Source organism: Podarcis bocagei (genome assembly GCF_964188305.1).
Source record: "Podarcis bocagei genome assembly, chromosome: 1".
Classification (NCBI taxonomy): Eukaryota; Metazoa; Chordata; class Lepidosauria; order Squamata; family Lacertidae; genus Podarcis; species Podarcis bocagei.
Window position 1 is genome coordinate 3102728 of NC_138125.1, and position 8449 is coordinate 3111176.

General features: G+C 47.7%; 1 pseudogene across 1 annotated transcript; it reads right to left on the reverse strand.

Annotated features, from left to right (window-relative positions):
* Positions 1-6760: 6760 nt before the first annotated feature.
* On the reverse strand, positions 6761-7439 carry LOC308582437 (prefoldin subunit 2 pseudogene; annotated as a pseudogene). The gene has a single exon. The product of its transcript is annotated as a prefoldin subunit 2 pseudogene (transcript).
* Positions 7440-8449: the final 1010 nt, after the last annotated feature.

Sequence of the window (8449 nt, forward strand, 5' to 3'; positions counted from 1 at the left end):
CGATCCCTCATAGCCGAGTAAGATTGTTTTCCATGAACACAGTCTTAACAGTGAGTCCATAAGTGACTGTGGAGGCCAATTCTGGATCCACATGTCCTTCCACAGTGGGGACACTGGTTTCTGGGTGGGAGTAATTATGATGAGGGGGGCTGGACTATATTTGGGGGGGGTGAAATGAATGAATTCCTATGCCCCACAAATAACCCTGAGATGCATTTTAAATAAAAGGACACATTCTACTCATGGAAAAACACACTGCTTCCCGGACCGTCCGCAGGCCAGATTCAGAAGGCCATTTGGCCGGACCCGTCACTGGGCCTTAGTTTGCCTACCCACACTCTTAGCATGTTTCTCCCTTTCGTCCTGAGTTCAAGCGTCTTCAAAGTCTATGACACCTTTGGTAAAGGCTGTTCTCCAATTAGAGCTCTCACAGGCCAGTGTTTCCTAGTTATCAGTGCTTATACCACATTTTTTTACATTTGCTTTGAGCGCATCCTTTAAACCTCTTTTGTTGTCCACCAGTATTTTGCTTTCCATTCCTAAACTGGGAATAGAGTAGTTGCTTTGGAAGATGATCATTAGGCATCCACAAACATGACTAGTCCAATGAAGTTGATGTTGAAGAATATTGCTTCGACACTGGTGATCTTTGTTTCTTCCAGTACACTGATATGAGTTTGCATTGTACTACCAACCTTACTGTATGCTTGTGAAACATGGACCTCCTTCAACCGTTCCTCATAAGGTTTGGTTTCCAGACCCTTGATCATCTTGGCTGCCCTCCTTTACACACCTTCCAGCTTGTCAATATCCTTCTTAAATTGTGGTGCCTGGAACAGGACACAGGACTCCAGGTGTGGTCTGACCAATAGAGTGATGTATGGAAGTGAGAGCTGGACCATAAAGAAGGCTGATCGCCGAAGAATTAATGCTTTTGAATTCTGGTGCTGGAGGAGACTCTTGAGAGTCCCATGGACTGCAAGAAGATCCAACCTCTCCATTCTGAAGGAAATCAGCCCTGAGTGCTCACTGGAAGGACAGATCCTAAAGCTGAGGTGCCAAGACTTTGGCCACCTCATGAGAAGAGAAGACTCCCTAGAAAAGATCCTGATGTTGGGAAAGATGGAGGGCACAAAGGAGAAGGGGACGACAGAGGACGAGATGGTGGGAAAGTGTTCTCAAAGCTACCAGCATGAGTTTGACTAAACTGCGGGAGGCAGTGGAAAACAGAAGTGCCTGGCGTGCTCTGGTCCAGGGGATCACGAAGAGTCGGACACGACTAAACGACTAAACAACAACAACATTACTTCTGTTGATGCAGCCTAGAATAGCATTCGGGTTTTTTCACTTCCGCATCACACTGTTGACTCATGCTAAGCTAGTGGTCCACTAAGTCACCCAGATCCTTTTCACACATACTGCTAGTGAGCTAAGTGTCTCTCATCTTATTTTTGTGCAGCTGGTTCTTTCTACCAAGTGCAGAACCTGACATTTGTCCCTGTTGGACTCAGCTGGACTTGGGAGCCAAATCCCAGGGGCTGTGGGGGCTTTGGCCCCCCAATAAAGTATTTGAGAGAGATGTCCCCCCAAAAGTTGATGGGCATTGCCATTCAAATGATGTGTGTGCATGGCATCATGTGATCGATTATGCAGAGCAGGGCTTACCTGGCCCCCCCAATATTTTATTCAAGTTAGCCCCCTTGTAGCTGGACTTCCAAGTTAGCCTGCTTATGACCAGGCTGCGCTGTGGCTGCCATAGAACTCTTTTTCACTCCATTCTCCTCCGCATATGTATGTGCTCCCGTATGGTGGCTCCAAGGAGCGTGGCAGTGATCAAACGCCTGATTACGCATATGAATAGCATTTCAAGGAAGTGTGGTGGAATTAAAATTCAGAGAGAGGTGAAGCCTTATTGCAGATCTCGCATTCATATTCAAACTATGCTAATTCCTCCACTGTTTTGGGGAGGCTGGATTCAGTCAGGAAGGCACTTGAGAACAAAAGAGCAGAGAAATACACAAAGCAGAAACATTTGGCGGAAAATAAAAGACAAAACACTGGGTGTTTCTCCTACAGCCTTGCTCCAGTTTTCAAATATTGTCCTCTGATAAGTAGTTATGAAAGATTCACAGATATTAATCAGGAGAGAGTTTCAGCGTTGCGTCGGCAAACCGTGGCTGATAGGCAGAGAAAAGAATAAAATTACAACATTGCTTTTGCTTCTCAGGCTCAGAGGAAAGCAGGTGAAAAAGGCAAAACTAAGATTTCCAATGGATCCACACAATCACAGACGACAGTCCTGTGAATCATGAAAGATGCAGTCTTCAGGCGTCTCTGCTGGCCTGGCCAACTTGGTTCAGGTTTGGGGTGCTTAGCCTAGGACTGGACTGAATTCAGACAGAAGGTTTTGAGATTGTGCAGGGAGGAAGGGAAATCTCTCTGCATAAGTCAGATTCCCCAACATGCAACATTGGGCGCAACTTTCTGCACTCCACATGCCCTGTCCTGACCCCCCCCCCAACCCTATCCTGCTGCCTCCCATGCAGTGGGGGGTGCTAACCTGTCCCCACTGTTGAAGTCAGATCCAGCTCTGCCAGCCTGGCTGGTTTCTGCAGGTGGAATGCCTCTGTATGTGGAATGCCTTTCGCCTCGGGCAGCAAAATGTCTTGTACCACCAGCCCAGGGAGGTCGGGTTAATTGATGAAGTTCTGCTCCCTGCATTCAGTGAAGATGGTTCTTGGAATCGAGAGAGGGGCTCAGACCTCTATTACATTCTTTACGAGCCCATGCGGACTCCTAGTTATGAGCTAATATGGAACAGAAGGCGCCGGGGAGGAGGTGGAATCCCAATGAGAATTATAATGATCATTATGCATTTTATGTTCGCGTTACCAAATAAAAATCAGTTTAAGTATGAAAATACACCAAGAAGTTCTTCTGATCTCATGCAGCAAGCAGTTCTTGGGGAGATATGGACTCTCTCTCTCTCTCTCTCTCTCTCTCTCTCTCTCTCTCTCTCTCTCCCTCGTCAGCAGAGAACTGGAAATTGCTTTTTCTTTAACTGAATGGCCACTTTGGGAACAATAACTGCCAGAGCCTCAAATGGAAAAAGCTGATACAAGTTCTTTAAACTAGTTAGTGCCAAAATAGCTCCGACTTTTTCGAGAGTTCACAGAGGAGGAGGAGGGGAGGAGAAAGGGGGCCGCCTGCGTCTCTCAGGAGTTTTGAACCTGATGTTCTCCAGGGGCTCTTTAGTATTATTTGTTTACAGTTATATTCCGCTTTTCAGGCGGACCTCACAAAGCAGTAAGATTATAATAAGCAAGTCTCCATTTTGTAGAAAAAAAATACTGGTTGCTGGGAATCACAAATAAGGAGGGAAGTGATGTCACTCCCAAGTCCTCAAGTCTGGACTCACAGCTGTCCATGGAGGCACAGGTCCATTCTGTGTCCAGGTCAGATGTCTACCAGCTCCATCTGCTACGCAGGATGAGACCCTACCTCTCCGCGGACTGTCTTGCCAGAGTGGTGCATGCTCTGGATATCTCCCACTTGGACTATTGCCATGCGCTCTACGTGGGGCTCCCTTTGAAGGTGACCCAGAAACTACAACTAACCCAGAATGCAGCAGCTAGACTGGTGACTGGGGGCGGCCGCTGAGACCACATAACACCAGTCCTGAAAGACCTACACTGGCTCCCAGGACGTTTCCGAGCACAATGTGTTGGTGCTGACCTTTAAAGCCCTAAATGGCCTCGGCCCAGTATAACTGAACGAGAGTCTCCACCCCCATCATTCTGCCCGGACACTAAGGTCCAGTGCTGAGGGCCTTCTGGCGGTTCCCTTGCTGCGAGAAGCAAAGCTACAGGGAACCAGGCAGAGGGCCTTCTCAGTAGTGGCACCCGCCCTGTGGAACGCCCTCTTTCAGATGTCAAAGAGAAAAACAGCTACCAGACTTTTAGAAGACATCTGAAGGCAGCCCTGTTTAGGGAAACTTTGAGTGTTTAATAGGTTATTGTATTTTAGTGTTCTGTTGGAAGCTGCCCAGAGTGGCTGGGGAAACCCAGCCAGATGAGTGGGGTATAAATAAATTATTATTATTATTATTATTATTATTATTATTATTATTATTATTATTATTATTGCTGCTGCTGCTGTTAGGCTCTGCATGAGTGGCACCTGACTGGCCACTCAATGGTGCCCTGGCCTGGTCCAGCGGGCTCATATGTTCTCATAGGAGTTTATGAGGCAGTCTAGGCCAGAGGCTGCTGTTGAAATCCCCCCCCCCCACACACACACACACTTTTCTCTTTCTTAAGAAATTAATTTTTTATTACTTTTCCAATATTATTCCAATAATAGCCGCATCATAACAATGCCAATTCATATCACATTCATACAATCATTAATACAGATTAATCAAATACCAAATTACACATTTTAGTTAAAGTGGCTAGATTTGATGGCTCCCTAAGGGTTTTCCACCCCCTGCATTCCAAAATCTTATTAATTTCACTTATGTTCCAGTTAAAATTATAATCCTTTAACACACACACACTTCTCAGACACCTCGAGTGTCCCGATTTAATTGGGGCATCACGAATTGATGGAAGCCACCCTGTCTCCTGTTCGCAATCCCAAATGCCCCAATTCTGCTGCCCTGTGCTGGTCCAGCCAGAGCAAGGGACCAAAAGACGGGTGTCGGGAGACTGGGTGCAGGCCAGGGTGGCCTTCTGCTAGGCCACACCCAACCGCGCCACTTCTCCCAACACTCCCTGGACCAGGAGTCAGCAAACTTTTTCAACAGGGGGGCTGGTAAACTGTCCCTCAGACCTTGTGGGGGGCTGGACTATATTGGGGGGAGGGGGAATGAACCAATTCCTATGCCCCACAAATAACCCAGAGATGCATTTTAAATCAAAGCACACATTCTACTCATTTAAAAACACACTGATTCCCGGACCGGATTGAAAAGGCGATTGGGCCAGATCCGGCCCCCGGGCCTTAGTTTGCCTACCCATGCCCTGGAGGTTGGAGAAAGGTAGGAGGTGGGGGAGGGAGGGGCAAGGGAAGAGGCAGTGGCAGGGAGGGGGCTAGCGATGGGGTCGGGGGGGGTCTGAGTTGCCCTCCCCAAATGTTTGTGGGTATGATTTCTTTCCCTCCCCCAATGAACATCCATCACAGGCATTCCAGGGAGGTTCCCTAAGCAGAATAAGTTGGCAAATCCATCCTAGATGGACAGTGATTTAGAGAGGGAAGATTGTCTTTGAAAAGCTCATTGCAATATGATTATCTCCTACAAAACGCATGCAACGTTCAGATATACTTGCCCGGGTTTTATTTTCCCGTTCTAAGTAACGTCTGCACACCTTTAATCCTGAAAAGGCCCCCCCCCCATTTTTTTCTTTTTTGCTGCGCCCACGTGGGTGAGCGACTTGTCAAAAAGAAGCTCCCGATTTTATTACCATTTATTACCATTTCAAGGGGAAATATATGAAGCCAATTATGCGTCGTGGATTAATTTCACAAATGGCCCACATTTTTCGCCAGCTAAGCTGGAACGATGCCCTTTGCAAAACAGCCCTTATCTTAGAAACGCCAGAAATAACTGTCAAAATTTCTGCTGCTCCCCCCCACACACACACAAAATATTTTTTTAATGTGTCAGTCAGTACATCCAGTGGGGCTGTGGATGTTAGAGGACCACTAAAATATTCTATATGGAAATATAGATCATGGAAATGCAGGAATCTCAACTAAAGTATATCTGATAGGGGTGTCAACTTGAATAAAATATGGGTGGGTGGGTGTCAGCTAAGCCCCGCCCCATATAATCAATCACATGACATGGCACACAAATGTGATCTCTCTTTTTTTGCTCTTCAGAATATGGCAACCCTATTTTATGTTCTTAGTAGACTGAATTCTTCCTCCTCTTCACTCCTCCTACCTGATGGCCAACAAAGACAGGTGAGTCTTTGACAGGTGACCACACACTTGTCAATCACCTTGTGCTTTGAAGGCAACAGTTCTCTGTGTGTGAGTCACAGCCAGTTCTGGCAGCTGAGAGCTCTCCAGGGTCCTGATGGCCTTCAGTGATAACTTGATAGGGGCCCACTAAGCCCCTTTGAGAGGGACGCGGGTGTCGCCTTGGGTAAAACCTCAGTGCCTAGGGCTTGCCGATTGCATGGTCGGCGGTTCGAATCCCCGCGGGGGGTGAGCTCCCGTCTTTCGGTCCCAGCTCCTGCCCACCTAGCAGTTCGAAAGCACCCTTAAGTGCAAGTAGATAAATAGGTACCGCTTTCTAGCGGGAAGGTAAACGGCGTTTCCGTGCGCTGCGCTGGTGCTGGCTCGCCAGAGCAGCTTCGTCACGCTGGCCACGTGACCTGGAAGTGTCTGCGGACAGCGCTGGCTCCCGGCCTCTTAAGTAAGATGAGCGCACAACCCTAGAGTCGGACACGACTGGCCCGTACGGGCAGGGGTACCTTTACCTTTACCTTTAAGCCCCTTTGAAGGGCAACTGACAGTGCCAATCACCTGATTTCTTCTGACAGGGACAGGCCGCATGAAGGACTTCTCCATCAGGACCTCCCCAGTGCAGCCAATTGAGCTTTCAGCGCCCATCAGCTGTTGAGTCCTGAGCAACCATCCCTTTGAAAGACTCTTCTTCTTTCAAACTGCTTACAAAGGGATATTCAAGTCCATTTTCTAATTGAGGAAATGAAAAGGCTTTTAGCAAGTGTCAGCATGTGTGTTTTTTATGTGACACACCAAAAAGTTTTATTTAACAAAAAAAAATTGTCAGAGATGACACCAAAATAATAATAAAATTAAGCCTTTTGAGGTCAAGAGCCACAACTGCCGAGCGAGAGGCGGTAAAAAAAAGTCCTTTGGGAGATGGCTGCTGCACCCACTAGGAAATGAGGACCCCTGTGGAGCTGGCCTTGCCACCTGAACCCTCAGCGCTGTCCTGGGAGGGAGCCTTCTGGTTGTCCTCACCCATCAGGCGGATGTTGTGTTTTTCCTGGAACTCGTTCAGCTCCCGCCCTTTCGTCTGCAGCTTCTGGGTCAAGGCCTTTATGATCTTGTTGATCTGCTCTTTTGTTATTTTCCAAGGCTGGGAGAACTTCTTTCACAGTGTGTTCCACCAACACACTTCCCACCATCCAGTAACATTTCCTAGTAGGGTCCACTTCTCGGAGTGTTTTAATTACCAGCTTGTGCTCATTCAGCTCCAGCTCCAGCTCAGCTGCCTTTGAGGCTAGACCTCACTGCTCCTGACACCAACGGTTAAATCCAGCTACCACCTGCTTCGCCGTCATGGCCTTGCCGGCACCCCCAACTGAAGAAGCAGTGCCGACGCCACTGGGAGGAGCCGCTAGGCCACATTTCATCTTGCCGCTCTCCGCCATCTTCCTTCACCTGGCCAGGCCCTCGAGAGACATCAATAATAATAATAATAATAATAATAATAATAATAATAATAATAATAATAATAATAATTTATTATTTGTATCCCACCCATCTGGATGGGTTTCCCCAGCCACTCCTGGCAGCTTCCACAGAGACCAAAAATACACTAAAATGTCACATATTAAAAACTTCCCTGAAGGGCTGCCTTAAGATGTCTTCTGAATGTCAGGTAGTTATTTATCTCCTTGACATCTAGTGGGAGGGTGTTCCACAGGGAAGGCGCCACTACCGAGAAGGCCCTCTGCCTGCTTCCCTGTAGCTCTGCTTCTCGCAATGAGGGAACCGCCAGAAGGCCCTCGGAGCTGGACCTCAGTGTCCGGGTAGAACGATGGGGGTGGAGACTCTCGTTCAGTTATACTGGGCCTTTGAGGCCGTTTAGGGCTTTAAAGGTCAACACCACACTTTGAATTGTGCTCGGAAACGTACTGGGTCAGCACGTGTTTAGCAAGATGGCATGGCGAGTGTGCCTGCCTAACACTAAGTAGTAATCATAATAATAATTTATTACTTATACCCCGCCCATCTGGCTGGGTTTCCCCAGCCACTCTGGGCAGTTTCCAACAAAAGATTAAAAATACATGAAAACATCAGTCATTAAAAACTTCCCTAAACAGGGCTGCCTTCAGGTGTCTTCTAAACGTCAGGTAGTTGTTTATCTCTTTGACATCTGGTGGGAGGGCGTTCTACAGGGCGGGTGCCACCACCAAGAAGGCCCTCTGCCTGGTTCCCTGTAACTTCACTTCTCGCAGTGAGGGAACCACCAGAAGACCCTTGGCGCTGGACCTCAGTGTCCGGGCAGAACGATGGGGGTGGAGACGCTCCTTCAGATATACAGGGCTGAGGTCGATTAGGGGGTTCCAAAGTTCAGGGGGAGCCAAACTAAATTATCGATTCCTCCTCACCATTAGGGAATAAACAGTATGTGACACTTGGAGGAAGAAAAAAATCACATGTTTCGCAGATTGAAGCGGTCAAA